The following is a 21,060-nucleotide window of genomic DNA, read 5'->3' on the forward strand; positions in this document are numbered from 1 at the left end:
AGGAAGGAACGAAGGAATGAACGAAGGAAGAAAGGAAGAAAAGGAGGGAGGAAGGAAGGGGAGAGGAAGAAAAGGAAATAAAAGAAAAAATATGAAAAGAAAAAGAAAAGAAGTTGGCCATTTCCACTGGGTAAAGGCATGTTTCTTGGTACATGCCCAGTCCAGGTGTGAAATTCAACACTGTATGGGGTGTGTTGTAACACTTAGCAAAGCTCCCAAACTATAGATTTTTTTTCTACCTCTGTTTTTCCTCTCTGTCTTTCTGTCTAAAAGAGAAAGTGGCCTAGAATTGGTGATATTACACACGTATAAGGCCTGGGACCAAACACTTCAAACCAAACCAACTATAAACAAACAAGGATAGTACTCCAGGTTTTTCTGGAAAACTCAGTTTAAAAAGCCACAACTGAGGCATATATGTATTATTCATATAACATCAGTGATGGTGCTAAAATACAGGTTCCTGGTCACAAAAGTTTTGGGACCTAGTGGAACTAGAGCTCAGGGCCCTCTCATCATCTTACTATAATATTTCCTCATCTGGGAGTATAGACCAAAGTTCTTAAGTTTAATTTTTTAAAAAAATTATTAACAGTGCTTTTCAGGGCATTAATGTTTTCACATGCATAACAGTAAATACAATATTTTGTACATGTATAACAGGTTTCCAGTGTTATGCGGAAAACTGAGAAACGTTATTTCTGATGCCAGTCCGTGTGCTTAACTCTGCTGCGCCACCACCTGGCTCCATTATGTTATTTCTTGTCCTTTCTGATGAATGACATTCTCACAGGTGAAAAATGGTATCTCATTGTTGTCTAAATTTGCATATCTCTGATTATCAGTGACTTTGAGGACCTTCTCTTATATCTGTTGGCCCTCTGAATCTCTTCCTCAGTGAACTTTCTGTACATGTCCTAGACCCATTTTCGAATGGAGTTGCTTGTTTACTTGATGCTTAGTTTACTGAGTTCTTTATGTATTTGATGTGTGTTGTGTGCGTGGTGGTATCCTTTATTGTGCAGGCTCTCTCCAGCTTCATGTAATCACATTTGTTTATTTGCATTTAGTTAATGAAAAAAACTTTGCCAATGAGCTGACAGATATTTTCTGAACAGCAACTTGTCACTTTCAATGCCGTTTTATATATATAGTGTGATATCTCAAAATTTTTCTGATGAAAAGTAAACTGGCTAGAAATATTGATGATTCTTGGGTAACTAATACAGAAAGATGTGGAGATATTGTTTTCAGGTTTACATAATAGTAATTGATGATGTGGAAAATGTTTATTAACTTATTTTTATATATATTATGAGTCCCAATACTAAAACTGATGATGCGTTGTTTTTTTTCACTTTATTGGGGGAATGGTTTACTAGGCAAGCTTATATATATTTTTTTTCTGAAGAAAAGGGAGAGAGAGAGAGAGATCTGAGGGGATAGCACAGTGTTTATGGAAGAAAAAAAATTTTCATGCCTGAGGTACCAAAGACTCCAGGTTCAGTCCCCATCACTACCATAAGTCAGAATTCAGTAGTTCTCTGAAAACTTAATAAATAGCCACTAAACAAATAACTATGCCAATAATAAAACTTAAGCTAATTTACATGGCTCCTTGAGAGTATGGTTTGATTTATTATTTGGATTTGTAAATATCATGGTTAATTAGCAAAGTGTTTAATTGAGGAATTGAGGCTTAAATATTACAAAGATGCATTTAGCAGCATTTAATATATATATATGTATATATATAAATTATCTCCATTTAGCAGCTGAGAATACTTATTTTAAATGTTACTTTATATTTTCAGCAATTAATACTTAAATCTAAAGTTATCTGAGACCAAATCTATTGTTAGGAATGAAACTTAAGGCTTATAATCATTAGACAACACATTTTCTTTACTCCCAGAATCAGTCTGTTATTTATACACTTGATTTGGATTCTCAATTCTGACCTCTGTCTAAATGACTTTGAAAATGTCATTGCACATACTTTCACATTCTATTTTTCTTGAAGCATGTCTCCTGTCTTTTTTCCCTTTATTATTATTGGAAATTCAACTAAAGTCCCACCTCTCTTGAATGACTTATTGCAACAATTACTGCTGTCCTCTTTTGTGACTCAAGTGTCCTCTCTTTTCGCAGAACTTGATACATATTTCTACAATTATAGTCATCAATAAATTATATCTTGTCAATTTGCTTGCCTTCTTTACCAAATATAATTTCTTGTGGTCAGGAACTATATTTTATTTGCATTCTATTTTCACTACTAGAATGAGTGTCAAAATAATAAATGTATAAATACATTTTAATTGTTTCTGAATTTTAGTGCTCAATTTTCTATTCATTTACTGATATTTCTATTTCTATTCATTTACTGATATTGGTTCCATGGAGAAACTATTAGAAAAAGTTAACACAGCAACCTGGGTGGTGGCTCAGCAGGCAGTTTTGGATTTGCAAGCATGAGGTCATGAGTTTACTTCCTCAGAGAATGAGTTTTACTATTTAATTGAATCATCACTGCAAGCACAGAAGAAATTGGTAATTAAAAGTATACTACAATTATAGTGCAAATTATTTACAATATTCAAAGTTTTTTTTCTTCTTGTCAATGCAGCAAAAATTTTCCTTCAAGATCAATTTGTAACAAAGGACTAAAGCTGATAGTCTTTAGTATCTAGGTAATAAAAAGAAAAAGAAAAATTCTGAAAGTTATTTTAAAATACAAAAGAAAAAAAAACCTCCTGACTGTAAAAGAAACTAGTATTAAAATAAAAATGTAGATGTCCTATTGACTAGAAGATATTTGTCCATCACTTATACAATAAGAAATTAATAACTAAAATATGTGAATATATGTATATACCAACCATATGTGAATATATGTATATACCAACCAACATATATGGTTGGTATATACATATATTTTTATTGTTGATATATATACCAACAATAAAAAACAAACTGAAGCATTATGGGCCTGGTGGTGGTGCACACATTACTATGTGCAAGAACACAGGTTCCAGCCCTTGCTTCCCACCTGCGGGGATGGGGGGCACTTCACCAGTGGTGAAGCAGGTCTACAAGTGTCTCTTTCTCCCTCTCGATCTCCCTCTCCCCTCTCAATTTCTCTCTGTCCTATCCAATTAAAAAATAGAAATTAAAAAAGGAAAAGGAAAAGGAAAAAAATGGTTGCTGGGAGCAGTAGATCCTAGTGCTAGTACCAAGATCTAACAATAACCTTAGTGGCAGACAGGAAAAAAAATTAATTAAAAAAATGTTATCTACTTCCTAGACAAATTGATGAAGACAATGTCATCTGTAATGGGGAAAATCAATAGCATGTATGTACTTTTATATCCAGTACACTAAAATGAACACACAACACTTCTGGAGTATACCTTCTGAAAATGAGACCCTCAAACTAAATGACATTCTACTGTTTATATGTGCCCTTAGGTAAAAGGAAAATACTGTTATCAAAGTCAGCCTTTTCTTCAAAACTCATTTTCTGATGATTACTGTCTAAATTAATAATTATTTTTCTAGAAGTTTCAAAATTGCTAGTTATATTTCTATCATTCCTTTGTCTTTATTAGTTGGAATTCTATAAAAGATGACTTGATTTTCCTGATGTATATATGTTTGTAAGATAACACACAAGATAAATCAAATGTTTTGTTTCCTGAAATTGCCAAGCTAAGAGACTGATATCCTAATGTCTTCATTTGTTTTCAAAGAGATGTACTTTTTCTTTAAACATCCTGATACATATTATTTGTACATATTAAATGTCTTTCAATTAGTTGTGATGAAATTAAAATACTATTCTAGAAGATCATTCAGATGATTTTTCAGGTCAGTTTGATAGCTATTTCTCTTGCACTCTGTCATAATGCAGATTAATTTATCACAGAATTTATTATCACATGGGAGAAAAGATACTGTGTTACTTTGCCTTTATCTCATCTCACTTTAAAAAGGAGCTAGCTCTAGGGAGTCGGGTGGTGGCGCAGCCAGTTAAGCGCACTTCGCGCAAATCGCCAGAACCTGCTTAAGGATCCCAGTTCGAGCCCCGGCTCCCCACCTGCAGGGGAGTCGCTTCACAAGCAGTGAAGCAGGTCTGCAGGTGTCTGTCTTTCCTCCTCTCTGTCTTCCCCTCCTCTCTCCATTTCTCTCTGTCCTATGCAACAACAACGACATTAATAACCACAGCAATGTTAAACAACAAGGGCAACAAAAAAGGAAAATAAATAAACAAATAAAACTTAATTTATAAAATAAAAGGAGCTCTAACTTTAGGAAAATGTAGTCTATTTAGCCTTAACATCTATCATTATGTATAATTTTGAAATATATATTTGAGATGACAGGGTTCTGAAATTTTTGTCCTGGAATTTGCATGAATCAGTAAATATCTAATTTATTTTGAGTTGAGGTTTGAGTTTAGTTCCCATTCAAATGTCAACACAGTTAATGTATTTTATCATAAGCACCTTATTTTCATTGAATTCAATTTTTTTCTTTTCTTTAATGATGGATATTTTTAAGAATATTGTCAAATCTCCTGAAACTTTAAAATAGCACTGCTCTCTGTAGCACAGAGGAAGTTGCCTTGGATGTGGTTGCTATAGTATTCCCCAAATATTATAGCATAAAACAATTTCATTGGTCTTCTATTTTATAGTGTTGTATTTTTGTTACTTAAATGAATATTTAAGGTCTCCAATTAAGCCTAATATTAATTAATTTGGACTTGGGCAAGTAAAATCAGGTTTACTTAATAACTTCTATTTTTATGTTTTCCTTCTCTGTCAAGTGCTAAACTTATGATGAATGACCTCTTTTACATCAAAGCTGCATTTGCCAGGGAGCTGGAAAAGTTATTTTCACTTATATATATTTTAATGCACTATAGATTGTACTCCATATTCAGGGGTCTTTATCTATTAAGAGTAAAAATTAAATAGACAGGGATATATATTCTTATAATATGGGGGTTAGATTATAAAATAGAAGAGTGAAGTTACTCAGAAAAAAATTCCATCTTTTTTATGAAATGGACAGTCAAGAAAATAACATTTTAATAGCTGTTCTAATTTGACTTCTGTCTAGAACTAAACAGAATACAGAGTCCCCTACTGGCCTAGACCTAAGCCTGTCTGCAGCCTAAGACAGTCATTCTCTAGTCACCATCCTGCCTCATAAAGGTAAAATGGGAAAAGTATACAATAAAAGATGTGCTTGAAAAAGGAAATATGGAGGAAGAGATTAGGATTTATCTAAGTTATGTGTACCTGGATAAAATGAAGCAGCATGAAAATATACATGTGTGTATGCATATGTGTATGTGCATATGTAGTATATGTGTGTGCATGTATTCATCCAGAGATATGGCTATGCATAGGCCTGAAAACATCTAAATATTTTCAATATAGAATTTTTCAATCCTGGGGACCGGGCAGTGGTGCACCTGGTTAAGTGCACATAGTACTATGCTCAAGAACCAGGGTTAGAATCCTGGCTCCCCATTAGAAGCAGGGGTATTTCACAAATGATAAAGCAGCACTGCATATGTCTGTCTTTCTCTCTCCTTCTCTATCTCCAATGAAATGAAAAAAAAAAAAAAAAAGATTAAAAAAGAAAAAAATGTTCACTATGGGTGGTGGAATCCTAGTACCAGCACTGAGCCCAGATAGTAACCCTGAAGGCAAAAACCAAGAAATTTTCAATTTCCCTGTGACATTTGATTCCTGTTTATGTAATGTTCCCCAAAAGAGAACTTTATATAGGAAATTTTATTTTATAAGACTGTTCTCTGTCTCAAAGGCATAATTTCACATCTCTCTAAAGTATGTGATAGTACATCTCACTCTCCATCAAAGTGCCACTCTATCCTCTGTAGTCTTCATATTCCTTCCTCCCTTTAAACCTCCTTCCTCTTTACTTCTCCTTCACTAGTCTCTGAACTGTGAGTACAGAACAAGCATATTTTAGGTAGCCCTAACTGTAGAGACTTGATTGGGAAGAAGCTAATAACTTATATTATCAAAGAAAATATTGCTATGTTTACTGTCTTTAGAAAAATAAACAGTCACTATGACCATCTTTTTTCCAATAAATATGTTTTCCCTAAATTATTCCCAGTAGTTTTAAGAAGCAAATGTCTTTGTGACTAATTAGAAAAAAAATATAGACACCAAAGTCTGTATTGCTTATTTTTACTTTATAATGTATATAAATGTATATATTACATGAAAAATAAAATTCATAATGTCTTTTCATTTCTTAGTAATTTCAAACTATAGTAAGTTATAAGTTAACAATGTCAAATTTTATGATTAAGAATGCTGTGTTATTTAGATATGCTTCCAAATAATTTTTGATAATAAAGACTATCATGAACAATGTGAAGACATATATTTAATAGGTCATTTTCTAAAAATATTGACAGATAAAGAAAGATAAATACTGTCACTTATATAAATAAAATAGATCAAAGTAATTTCAAATGTCCAATAGCATTACATTTATTTCAGGTATCTGATTTTATGGATTGTTACTCATACATATTTATAACTAGTTTTTAAATATGCAAAACTAGTATGACCCAGAAGCAACAATGTGCATGATTATTCTGAGCAATAGCAATGGAATTATCCTTAAAAAGTTTAGAATTTCTTCCAATCCTGAAAGCCCTGAGCTCAGCAGTGCTATGATATCTCTCTGTGGCATTCTAGATTTTATTGAAATAAATAAATAAATAAATAAATACCTTTAAGAGTCCATAATTACATGTACCTTAGTACTTTCTCAGTATTTAAATTAGATGACACATTTATTGTACACTAAATACATGCTATTGTAATGAACTTAAATGACTAAGAGTAAGTTAATTTAGTTGTCATATAACTATCTGACCAAGAAACACATTAAACATGCTTTATCTTCCTAATTAATACATTAAACTTGCAAATAATTTAAGCATTTAACTGGTGTTTAACAAAATAGCTATATTGAGTTGACTGGGTATCAATTAATTGCTAAAATTAGCATGTAAATTAGGATTTATTTTACTATATTGGTAGTTATCTAAGAGATTGCTAATTGAAATACTTTAGACTTTTCTCCTCAGAGTAAAATTATACTGCTGTCATTACTTTAGGTGGTTTTTTATATAGTAACAAAATGAACATACATAATAAATACAAAATTAAGCACTTGCATTAAATTAATATTTCACACTTTGAACTTGTTAACTTGCATACATACACTCACACAACATTGGATATAAGTGTGAGGCCCCAAGTTTGAACCAAAGAATCACAGATGCCCAGGTGATCTCACAGTCACTCATTAATGAATAAACAAGTATTTTTAAACAATGAAGTTCAAAAGAATGTTAAATGATTTATTTTTTCTTCCTTGCTTTTATGAAGCTAGAAAAAACCAGTGTGATACTAGAATAAAAATGTCCACTTTGGACAGGGGTAGATAGCCTAATGGTTATGCAAAGACACTCTCATGCCTAAGGCTCCAAAGTCTCAGGTTCAATCCCCGGTACCACCATAAACCAGAGCTGATTAAAGAGCCCAGAAATAAGCCTACACATATACAACCACCTAAGATAAGATATAAGAGTGAAAACCATTTAATGTGGGAAAAGAAAAGCTTTTTACTAAATCATGCTGGGTAAACTGAACAGCTACATGTAGAAAAAACAAAGTTAGACCACAGCTTATAGCATTCACCAGAATCAGCCCAAAGTGGATCAAAGATCTGGATATTTCATCTAAAATTATAAAATAGATAGGATAAAACACTGGTAAAACATGCAGGAATTTAACGAGATGTATTTGAAGACTCAACTTCTTGGGCATGCAAAAAAATCATTCAAATAAATGGGACTACATCGAACTAAAAAGCTTCTACTTATTAAAAGCTAACTACACAGGGAGTTGGGTGGTAGCAGCAGGTTAAGCTCACGTGGTGCAAAGTGAAAGGACTGGTTAGGATCCTGGTTCAAGCCCCTGGCTCCCTAACTATAGGGGAGTTGCTTCACAGGTGGTGAAGCAGATCTGCAGGTATCTGTCTCTCCTCCTTTCTGTCTTCCCCTCCACTCTCTATTTCTCTCTGTCTTAAGAATTATGATATCAATAACAACAACAATAACAATAAAAAAACAAGGACAATAAAAGGGAAAATAAATAAATATAAAAAATTTAAAAAAGAAGAAATATACATGACCCAAAGACACAGGAAGAAATGCTCCACTTCACTTATCATTAACTAAGTACAAATTAAAACTACACTGAGGTTCCACACTGCACTTGTGATAATAGCCTACATTAACAAAACAGAAAATGACAGGTATTGGAGGGTTGTGGAGAAAAAGGAGACACGGTGACTCTTTCGGTGGGAATGTGAACTGGTGCAGCCCAGTTTAAATGGAGAGTCCTTAAACAAATAAAAGATGGAAATACCTTCTGACTCATAGTAGCACTCTTAGGTATTACTCAAAGAACATGAAAACACTACTTTGAAGAGATATATGCACCCCTATATTCATAGTTGCATTATTCATAATAGTTAAAGAGTGGGAGCAGCCTAAAATGTCCAGTTCGAGCCTTTGGCTCTCCACCTGCAGGGGAGTTGATTCACAGGCAGTGAAACAGGCCTGCAGGTGTCTATCTTTCTCTCCCCCTCTCTGTCTTCCCTCCTCTTTTCATTTCTCTCTGTCCTATCTAACAATGACGACATCAATAACAACAATAATTACAACGATAAAAAACAAGGGCAACAAAAGGGAAAATAAATATAATTTAAAAAGTTATGGGATATATGTTCCATGGAATACTACTCAGTAATAAGATGATTTTGTGTCCTTTGGGACAAAATAGAACAAGAACATATTATACTAAGAAAATAAGTAAAAAAAAAATTAAATATAACTACTGGATGGTTTCACTCATATTTGCAATCAAGATAATTGAAACACATAAAATGACAAAAAATAAACAGAAGTAAACTATCTCTAAGACTTGTGAGAACTATGATGGTCATCAGTGGGATTGTGGGGGTATAATGTATAACTATAGGCTGTGATTGTATCTTAAAAACTTCTCTTAATCACAAATAAAAAATGGCTTAAAATTAAAGACTGTAGCAGAGACTGACAATTGTAAGCACCAAGGATTTATTTGCTAAAGCTAAAGTCAGAATAGTAAAGGGAATTACATTCTGAAGGGGTCTAATCAGACTACCCAAGACAGGTGGATGAGAGGGTTTTTTTTTTTGTTGTTGTTGTTGTTTTTAACTATGAACAACAAGTCCCTTGGATAAGAGGGATATAATTCCTACCACCAGAATTCTGCATCCCATCCCATCCAATCTTTTAGAAGCTTTCCTATTCTTTATCCTTCTGAAAGTATGGATTGAAATTCTTTATGGGGTGCAGTAGATAAAAGGTCTGGCTTCTATAATTGCTTCTTTGCTGGACATGGGCATTGGAAAATTGATCTATACTCCCGTGTGCAAGGAATAGGATCCCAGACCACCTCTCTCCCCCAGCTTCATACCTTCAGAGGGGATATTTCATGAGCAACTACCCCTCTCCTTCGAATTCTTACTGTCCTATTAAATAAAATGGGGGGGGGGGAGAGGAATAGCTGCTGGAAGTAGTGGTACCAGAGCTCCAGTGATAATTCCTGCTGACAATAAAAACAAACAGAAAAGCTAACAAATAATTTCACCTATGAATGAAATCATCAAGTATTTGTACTTCTGTTTTGTTTTCTTATTTTTTCTTTTTCTCCCCCCAGAGGTAGAGGGAATTGAACCTGGGATTCCAGAGCTTCAGGCATGAGAGTCTGTTTACATATCCATTGTGCTATTTACCCCTCACCCTTTTGGTTTGTTTTCTTGTATATGTTTATACCAATTGGCAGATACAGCTGATTCAATGAGAACTAGACATCTAAATAAGTAGCCAGCCCTGTCAGCAACTTGATATGATGCCCAATTTGGACTGGTGAGCTGGAGCAGGCAAATTTGCTTTGTGGACACTAAGTATTTAACACACCAAAATATAAATGACTCAGTGTTGTCTTCCATAATCAGTTCAGGATTAGAATTTTTTAAAGTATTGTCTAAGCTTGTATAACCTTTTGAAATGCTTCTTGGTCTTGCTTCAACATTTTGAGCTTTTCTAATATCAAATTACTATAATGTTTATTGGGGCTTGTCCTTTAGCGTCATGACCTTCATTCTTCCAGTGGATTAGGTAGATAGAAAAATCTAAAAACGGTATTTATCTAAAAACCTTGAGGACGGAGGCATTGGAATAAATGAAATCTGTCCAACTATGAGGATAAAGCGTAAGAAAAACAAGATAATCTTCTGTAAGTTTTATTTGTTATTTCTCACAAACACATTCTCAAGGTTGAATTTGGAATTTCAACCAGCTGAAATTTAGCATTCAATTTCTAACACTGTGGGTGTTTACAGGAAGCTGCCACATTGAAAGCCAGGAGTTTAAGAAGTTGTTTCAGAATGATGGTAGTGTCACATTCTTTAATCCGAGTCATGACTACAAAAAGGATGAGGTAAAGGAAAAGAAACAAACACATACAGCTCTGCTTCACCTCTTTTTTTTAGATATTTATTTATTTATTCCCTTTTGTTGTCCTTGTTGTTTTCTTATTGTTGTTGTAGTTATTGATGTCATCGTTATTGGATAGGACAGAGAGAAATGGAGAGGCAGGGAAGATAAAGAGGGAGAGAGAAAAACACTGCGCTTAACCCACTGTGCTACTGCCGACTCCCTCTGCTTAACCTCCTATGAAGCTTCTTCACTGCAGATGGGGACTGGGGGGCTTGAACCTGAGTCCTTGAACACTGTAACGTGTGCACTCAACCAGGTGTTCCATCAGCTAGCCCCAACAATAGAGTATTTAAAAAAATCAGTGTTTAAATACACATACAAAAGCTTCTAATTTTTGAAGTGTTCAGTGCACTGAATTTTTACATATGCAAAAAGGTGCATAATGCACAACCAATGTAGTAACAGATTTCTTAGTCTTTTATAATTGCTATAAAAATTACCATCTAGTGTGCTGTGGAATGGCTACAGTCAAAGCTAGATTATGCACGTGGCAAAGCAAGAACCTTATCCAAGTAAGCCACTTAGTAATTAGCATTGATCCTGCCTTTCTTCCTGGTAAGCAACTTTATTTCCAATTTATGCTACAGGTCCACAACTGCTTATCCAAAAGCTTGATAGGCAAGGAGTTTGAGCATTCTGTTTGTTTCCAAAAAAAATACAGTGTATTTACCTTCTATAATATCCCCAAATGTCCATAATCAAACACTAATATTTTGCATTAAGGCTTATAAATATGGGAGTCAGGCGGTAGCGCAAAGCCCAAGGACCAGTGTAAGTATCCTGGTTCCAGCCCTCGGCTACCCACATGCAAGGGAATCGCTTCACAGGCAGTTAAGCAGGTCTGCAGGTGTCTCTCTTTCTCTCAACCTCTCTGTTGTCCCCTCCTCTCTCCATTTCTCTCTGTCCTATCCAACAACATTGACATTAATAATAACAACAATAATAATAATAACTAAAACAACGATAAAACAACCAGGGCAACAAAAGGGCAAAAAATGGCCTCCAGGAGCAGTGGATTAGTGGTGCAGGCACTGAGCACCAGCAATAACCCTGGAGCCAAAAAAAAAAAAAAATTTTGTAAATTCCAAAGTTTTATAGTCAAACACACTGTAATTTCCATCTTAGACCAAAGACCAATTTTCTGTACACTTTGTCTAATTTACCCCATTTTAGTTTTATCATTGATAAAATAGTATTAAGAGAGCCAGTCTGGGGACCGGGTGGCGGCACACTTCGATGAGCGCACATATTACCGTGTACACAGACCTGGGCTCAAGCCCTTGGTCCCCATCTGCAAGGGGAAGGCTTCATAGGTGATCTAGCAGGTCTGCATTTTCTCTCCGACTATACCCCTCTTTCCATTTCTGTCTATCCAATAAAGTAAAATTAAACGAATATATTTTTTATTGTTGTTGTAGTTATTATTGTTGTTATTGATGTCATTGTTACATAGGACAGAGAGAAATGGAGAGAGGAGGGGAAGTCAGAGAGGGGGAGAGAAAGACAGACACCTGCAGACCTGCTTCACTGCTTGTGGAGAGACTCCCCTACAGGTGGGGAGCCTGGGGCTAGAACCGCAATCCTTTATGATGGTCCTTATTACTTGGCGCCACATGCGTTTAACCCACTGAGCTACCGCCTGACTCCCAGAATATATATATATATAAACTTTTTTTTTTAAGATCGCCAATCTGAGTATTTTGGCAAAGTTATTACTCAACAAAACAACAATATCAGTAATGTGTGATTTTATTTTAACTTTACATGAGATTTTGGCAGTAAATATGTTGATAGGTACATAGAGTATAACACACTATTTTTGAAATTGGCCTTATATCAGGACTCAAAGGTGATAAAATATGTATTTATCGGGAGTCATCCGGTAGCACAGCAGGTTAAGCGCATGTGGTGCAAAGCACAAGAACCAGCGTAAGGATCCGAGTTTGAGCCCCCAGCACCCCACCTGCAGGGGAGTCGCTTTACAGGAGGTGAAGAAGGTCTGCAGGTGTCTGTCTTTCTCTTCCCCTCTCTGTCTTCCTTTCCTCTGCATTTCTCTCTCTCCTATCCAACAACGACATCAATAATAACTACAGCAGCAATAAAAACAAAGGCAACAAAAGGGAAAATAAATAAATAAATAAATAAAACTAAAAAAAGAAAAATATGTATGTCTTCCTATTTTGCCACGTGTAAACTGTTACATAGAGAATAATACCAATAAATCAACATTTGCTTTAATTTTTGCAGAAATCAAACCTTTAGATTTAAATATTAAAATATAGTCAATATTAATTGTTATTATTATTTGACATCTTACTCTCCCACATGTAATAACAAAAACAGTTGTTATCACAAGGATGATGGTGACAATAAATATTTAATGAGGAAATGGCATTGGTGTTTAAACTGTCCACACAGTGTCTGTCACAGACTAGGTACTCAATTTATACTATGCATAGTAATCTTAGACTCATCCCTTTGATATCATAATATTTATTATTAGTATTACTTGAAATTGTATAATTTGTAGTCATTGATTTATATATTTTACATATGTTTTATATAGTATATATTTAGCTTTTCTATCAGAGTCTGTTATAGTCTGTATAATAAGCCAATTTTAATATAATTTAATTAAGTAGATTGCCTTCAGTGTTCTAAATACTGATTAGTCTATAGACACAGTCCAAAATATTCTGATTAGACAACTCATTTAGATCAAAATGACCTTTTATTGATCAGCAGTTAATTGACTTTTATCTTTCTATCACATCAAAGCACTGATGACCTTTCTGTGAAAAAAACTGTAAACTCAAGCATATCCTTGAAGTCTCCTAGAAAATCTAAATATATAAATAAACACTCACATTTACAAATAATAGACCTTGGTAAAAAAGGAAAAGCTTCAGCAAGACTCAGTAATTAATGGAAAACTGGTTTAACAGCTAGCTTCCTAATTATTGAACAATGTCAATTTACATGCTTAAAAGGAGTGTTATAATCTGATTCCTCCCCAAAACCTAGAAAATCAACCAATTTTTTAATGCTACAGAATATGAAATTTTTATAGAAATCTAACAACTGTTATCTAGTGATTTCTGGCAAAGTGAGTAACTTTTACTTTTGATTAACTAATAATTATAGATTTAACAGGATTTTTCAATTTTTTATTTGTTTGTGTGTTATAGTACCTCCCATGTAATGTCAGGGCTTGAAGCTGGACAGTGCCCATAACATGGCATGTGTTCAACCCATTGATCTCTTTCTCCAGTCCAGAAAGAACTTTTGTTCTTTATTTCCTTTTTTTATATTATTTTTTAAATATGTATTCCCTTTTGTTGCCCTTGTTGTTTTATTATTGTAATTATTGTTGTTGTTGTTATTGATGTCGTCATTGTTGGACAGGACAGACAGAAATGGAGAGAGGAGGGGAAGACAGAGAGGAGGAGAGAAACACAGACACCTGCAGACCTACTTCACCACTTGTGAAGTGACTCCCCTGCAGGAGGGGAGCCGGGGACTCAAACCGGGATCCTTATGCAGGTCCTTATGCTTCACGCTTAACCCGCTGTGCTACCGCCCAACTCCCTGTTCTTTATTTCCTAAAGGAAAATATCTTCAAAGAAATGATTCACTAAATCTATGTTGTCATGATCTATTTATTTCTATTGACCCAATAAACTGTAGTCCTCATGCTCATTGACATCCATTAGATGACGGATACGCATCATAATGGATCAATTCAGTTCTCAAGGCAAAAGTCCAAATAATTATTTTATTTGTAAAGATCAAATGCATAATGCATTTACATGAAATATTCACATTAAAAAAAATGCTCAGTTCACAATGAGAAGATAGAATATTGACATACCCTCCATAACATTCTGATTTTCCTTTGCTACCTCCAGTCTCACTTTAAACTACTTATATGCAATAGCATGTATTATTTTAGCCTACCTACTGAAATAAACATTCAGTACTTTGTTATAAGTAAAGTGGTTATTTAGCTCCTAGAGTTATTTTATTTATGACAGTAGCCTGAGGTAGGAATATATATCCAAACTATCCTGAAAAGGCATAATGAATATGGAAAATAAGTGATGAGACTAGGTTTTATATGAATTCTGTGTGTTGTCAAGAGAACTTTTATAGGATTTGCTGTTAAGAGATAAAGCAAATTCCTCTAAAGTTGAACAGCCTGAGGATATCTGAATGGGTAAAACAAATCTATGTTAAATCACAATAGCATTCTTTCTTGTTTTGCTTCTACTCACCAAATTATGCAATTCATTTTTCCCTTCAAGTCTCTTATGATCACTAAGAAGACTTTTCTAAGACATGCTTTCTGCTGCTCTTCTAATGTATTGTGTAGTGTATTAACCAATTTATTTTAAAATGATCCCTTCTGGCATATTATCTCTAGAAATTTCAGATTCTTGATATAGTAGTTCTTGTCCTGCTGTAGTGCGGTGCTGCAAAATAATGCCTTTAGACTTCTCTCTCCCTCTTTTTTCAATTGTAAATTGAAAAGTAAAATTACATATATTTATGTATTACATTATAATTAGCTCTTTGGTAGTGGATATAGTTGTTACATACATTTATTCAGTGTGTGAAAGCTATTCCCTGAAACATGATTGTAACCAATGTAGCCTCAATAAAAAATGTGTACAGCCTCATGATTTTTTTTTTTTATTTAAATTTTTAATTTAAGAAAGGATTAGTGAACAAAAGCATAAGGTAGGAGGGGTACAACTCCACACAATTCCCACCTCCCAATCCCCATAACCCACCCTCTCCCATGATAGCCTTCCCATTCTCTAGCCCTCTGGGAGCATGGACCCAGGGTCATTGAGGGTTGCAGAAGGTGGAAGGTCTGGCTTCTGTAATTGCTTCCCCGCTGAACATGGGCGTTGACTGGTCGGTCCATACTCCCAGTCTGCCTCTCTCTTTCCCTAGTAAGGTGTGTCTCTGGGGAAGCTGAGCTCCAGGACACATTGGTGGCGTCTTCAATCCAGGGAAGCCTAGCCAGCATCCTGGTGGCATCTGGAACCTGGTGATTGAAAAGAGAGTTAACATACAAAGCCAAACAATTTGTTGAGCAAACATGGATCCCAAGATTGGAATAGTGGAGAGGAAGTGTTGGGGAGGTACTCACTGCAAACTCTAGTGTAATCCTGCTTTCAGGTATATATTTTGCAGTAGTTTATGGATACGTGTGCGCATACGCTCTCTCTCACAGAAACTGGTGTATGTCTAGGTTATGGGACTTTGTTAGAAAGTGAACTACCTGAGATGAAATTAGAGTGTACTATAAAAGGAAAGGTCTCACCCGAGTAATGAAGCTGAAGGGTTGTCATTCCACACGTGAAGTCTCTGGATACACTCTGAGGTGAAGCATGTTGAGATGGCAATCGTTGCTTTGGTTAGGTTGTGATCGACGGATGCAATATTATTTGGTATGGATTGGGAGAAGCATACGGGAAAGTGAGCCCTATCCATGGGTGCCAGGACTGGGGGAAGTAGGGGCTCTATAGTGAAGATGTGAGGTTCCTGCTGTCTTAGGCTTCAAAAAGACAATCAATAGTTAATATTATCATCACATTATTTGTTAATTGGGTTAACTTTGAAAAGTCCCTTTGTTATGGTTTGCTGTACAGTACCCAGTATCTTGTATATAGCTGTGCTATTGGAAGCTTCTAATCTACTTGGTCTAGGCTTTTGAGAGAGTCCGCATATCAAATACGTTGCCTATCTATTAAAAAGATTCAGTTTGTCTTTTGAGAACCTTTGAGACATACAATTGATTTCCCCCTCTCATATTAATTAACTACTGATTTATATGTCTACATTTTGCTAGGAGTGTACATAAACACCATTCCCATCACCAAAGGACCGTGACCCATCCCTCCCGCCCATTCCCACCCCCCACTGGCCCAGGAAGCTACATGTCTACCCCTCACCACTGGGTTTTTACTTTGGTGCCCTACTTACAATTTGATCAGGTCCTGCTTTTAGTTTCCCTTTCAGATCTTCTAAGTCAGCTTCTGTTGATGAGTGGGATCATCCCATACTCATCTTTAACTTTCTGACTTAGTCCACTTAACATAATTCCTTCTAGCTCTGTCCAAGATGGGTCAGAGAAGGTGAGTTCATTGTTCTTGATAGCTGCATAGTATTCCATTGTGTATATATACCACAGCTTTCTCAGCCATTCATCTGTTGTTGGGCACCTGGGTTGCTTCCAGGTTTTAGCTATTATGAATTGTGCTGCTATGAACATAGGAGTACACACCTCTTTTTGGTTGGGTGTTATGGAGTCCTTGGGGTATAACCCCAGGAGAGGAATTATTGGGTCATATGGAAGGTCCATGTCTAGCCTTCTGAGAGTTTTCCAGACTGCTCTCCACAGAGGCTGTACCAATTTACATTCCCACCAGCAATGTAAAAGGGTTCCTCTGTCCCCACATCCTCTCCAGCATTTGTTGCTGCTGTCCTTTTTGATGTATGCCATTCTTACAGGAGTGAGGTGGTATCTTAGTGTTGTCTTAATTTGCATTTCTCTGACAATCAGTGACCTAGAGCAGTTTTTCATATGTTTGTTAGCCTTTTGGATCTCCTCTGTGGTGAATGTTTTGTTCATTTCCTCTGCCCATTTTTGGATGGGGTCATTTGCTTTTTTGCGGCTAAGTTTGCTGAGCTCTTTATATATTTTGGTGATTAGTTTCTTGTCTGATGTCTGGCATGTGAAGATCTTCTCCCATTCTGTGAGGGGTCTCTCTGTTTGTTTAATAGTTTCTTTGGATGTGCAGAAGCTTTTCAATTTGATGTAGTCCCATTGGTTTGTTTCTGCTTTGGTCTTCCTTGCAATTGGGTTTGATTCATCAAAGATATCCTTGAGGTGTAGATGGGAAAGTGTTTTACCAATGTTTTCCTCTAAGTATTTGATTGTTTCTGTTCTGACATCTAGGTCTTTGATCCATTTGGAATTGATTTTTGTTTCTGGTGAGATAAAGTGGTTCAATTTCATTCTTCTGCATGTTTCAACCCAGTTTTCCCAGCACCATTTATTGAAGAGAGCCTCCTTCTTCCATTTAATCCTTTGGGCCCCCTTATCAAAGATTAGATGCCCATAGGTGTTGGGATTTACTTCTGGGCTTTCAATTCTGTTCCACTGGTCTGTGTGCCTATTTTTGTTCCAGTACCATGCTGTTTTGATGATGATGGCTTTATAATATAGTTTAAGGTCTGGGAGTGTGATGCCTCCATTTCTGTTTCTTTTCCTTAGGATGGTTTTGGCAATTCTAGGTGTTTTCAGGTTCCAGATAAATGATTGTAGTGTTTGTTCTATTCTCTTAAAGAAGCTTGGTGGAACTTTGATGGGTATTGCATTGAATTTGTATATGGCTCTGGGGAGAATGTTCATTTTGATGATATTTATTCTTCCAATCCATGAGCATGGGATATCTTTCCATTTCTTGGTATCAGTTTCTATCTCCTTGAGTAGCGACTCATAGTTTTCAGCATACAAGTCTTTCACTTCTTTGGTCAACTTTATTCCTAGGTATTTGATTGATTTTGCTGAAACAGTAAATGGGAGTGATTTCTGGATGTCTTCTTCTTCAGATTTAGTGTTTGCATAAAGAAATGCCACTGATTTTTGTACATTGATTTTGTAGCCTGATACCTTGCTATATTGCCTAACAACTTCCAGTAATTTTCTACTGGATTCTTTAGGTCTTTCTATGTATACTATCATATCATCTGCAAATAGTGAGAGCTTGACTTCTTCCCTTCCAATCTGTATCCCTTTGATTTCTTTCTCTTGCCTGATTGCTATGGCAAGAACTTCCAATACTATGTTGAAGAGTAACGGTGACAGTGGGCAGCCCTGTCTAGTCCCTGATCTGAGGGGGAATGCTTTCAGCTTCTCTCCATTGAGTATGATGTTGGCTGTAGGTTTGCTATATATAGACTCCACTATCTTGAGGAATTTCCCATCTATTCCCATTTTTTGTAGAGTTTTGAGCATGAATGGGTGTTGGATTTTATCAAAGGCTTTCTCTGCATCTATTGAGATAATCATGTGGTTTTTGGCTTTGCTTTTATTGATGTGATGAATGACATTGATTGATTTACGGATGTTGAACCAGCCTTGCATTCCTGGGATGAATCCCACTTGGTCATGATGAACAATCTTTTTGATGTGTTGCTGTATCCGGTTGGCCAAGATCTTGTTTAATATTTTGGCATCTATGTTCATCAGAGATATTGGTCTGTAGTTTTCCTTTTTTGTTCTGTCCCTATCAGCTTTTGGTATCAGGGTGATGTTGGCTTCATAGAAGGTGGAAGGGAGTATTCCTGTTTCTTCAATCTTATGGAATAGCTTAAGAAGTATGGGTATTAACTGTTTCCTGAAAGTTTTGTAGAATTCGTTTGTGAAGCCATCTGGTCCAGGACTTTTGTTGTTGGGGAGATTCTTAATAACGGTTTCAATTTCTTTGTCTGTGATTGGTGCATTTAGATTTTGTAGTTCTTCTTGGTTCAGTTTTGGAAGTGCATAGGTTTCTAGGAATTGTTCCATTTCTTCCAGATTCTCTAGCTTGGTGGCATATAGTTCTTTATAGAAGTTTCGCAGAATTCTCTGGATTTCTGTGGTGTCAGTTGTGATATCTCCTGTATCGTTTACAATTCTATTAATTTGAGTCTTCTCTCTTTTTTGTTTGGTGAGTCTGGCTAGGGGTTTGTCAATTTTGTTTAATCTTTCAAAGAACCAACATTTGGCTTCATTGATCTTTTGTATGGTTCTTTTATTTTCGATGTTGTTTATTTCTGCTCTAACTTTAGTGATTTCTGTCCTTCTGGTTGCTTTAGGGTTCCTTTGTTCCTCTTCCTCTAAGTCCTTGAGGTGTGTAGTAAGTTCGTTCATTTGGGCTTCTTCTTGGTGTTTAATATGTGATTGTATAGCTATAAGTTTCCCTCTCAGTACTGCTTTAGCTGTGTCCCAAATATTTTGATAGGTTGTGTCTTCATTTTCATTAGTTTCCAGGAACATTTGAATTTCCTGTTTGAGTGAGTGTCTGACCCAGTGGTTCTTAAGGAGCATGTTGTTTAGTTTCCAAATTCTATGTCTTTTAATAATTTTCCGTTTGTTGTTAAAAGTTAGTTTTACTCCACTGTGGTCTGAGAAGATACTTGGGATGATTTCAATGCTCTTGAATTTATTGATGCTGTCTTTGTGGCCTAACATGTGGTCTATCCTTGAGTATGTGTTGTGTGGATTTGAAAAGAAGGTGTATTCCAGTTTTTTGGGGTGGAGGAGTCTGAAAATGTCCAAGAGGTCTAGTCTGTCAATCTCTTCATTCAATTCTCTTGTATCTTTATTGGTTCTCTGCTTTGTTGATCTGTCTAAGTGTGAGAGTGGGGTATTGAAGTCTCCCACTATTATTGTATTACTATTGATGTATTTTTGAAATTCTTTCAATAGGTGTTTAATGTATTTAGATGGTCCCTCGTTGGGTGCATAGATGTTAATAATTGTTAAGTCTTCTTGGCTGATTGATCCTCTAATCATTATGTAATGTCCTTGCCTATCTTTTATTACTTTATTTAATTTAAAATCTATCATGTCTGAGATGAGAATGGCTGTTCCTGCCCTTTTTTGTGGACCGTTAGCCTGTATGATAGTTTTCCATCCTTTCACTTTAAGTCTGTGTTTATCTTGTTGTGACAGATGGGATTCTTGCAAGCAGCATATGGTTGGGTTATGTTTTCTGATCCATCCCCCCACCCTGTGCCTTTTGATGGGTGAGTTTAAGCCATTGACATTTATTGATATTATGGATTTAATGTATTGTAGTGCCATTGTTCTAAAAAACAATTTGTTTACTCTGATATATTACAAGTATTATAGTGATGTTCTTGTTTATAAGAGGTCTTTTAGTACCTCTTTCAGGGCCGGCTTGGTGATAGTTGCCTCCTTTAACTGTTGTTTGTCTAAGAAGGTTTTGATCCCTCCATCTAGCTTGAATGAAAGTCTAGCAGGATATATAATCCTTGGTTGAAACCCTTTTTCATTCAGGGCTCGATAGATATCTTGCCACTCCCTTCTGGCTTTTAGAGTTTGAGTTGAAAAATCTGCAGAAAGTCTTATGGGTTTTCCCCTGTATGTGACTTTTTGTTTCTCTCTTGCAGCCTTTAGGATCCTTTCTTTATCCTTACTTCTTCTCATTGTGACTATGATGTGTCTTGGTGTTTTCAGGTCTGGGTTGATTCTGTTTGGTACTCTCTGGGCCTCTTGCACCTTGATATCCTTTCTGTTATTCAGGTCTGGGAAATTTTCTTGTATTATTTCCTCTAGGATGTTTGCTTCCCCTTCCTCTCTT

The sequence above is a fragment of the Erinaceus europaeus genome, chromosome 5, assembly GCF_950295315.1.
Source record: "Erinaceus europaeus chromosome 5, mEriEur2.1, whole genome shotgun sequence".
In the NCBI taxonomy this organism is placed as follows: Eukaryota; Metazoa; Chordata; class Mammalia; order Eulipotyphla; family Erinaceidae; genus Erinaceus; species Erinaceus europaeus.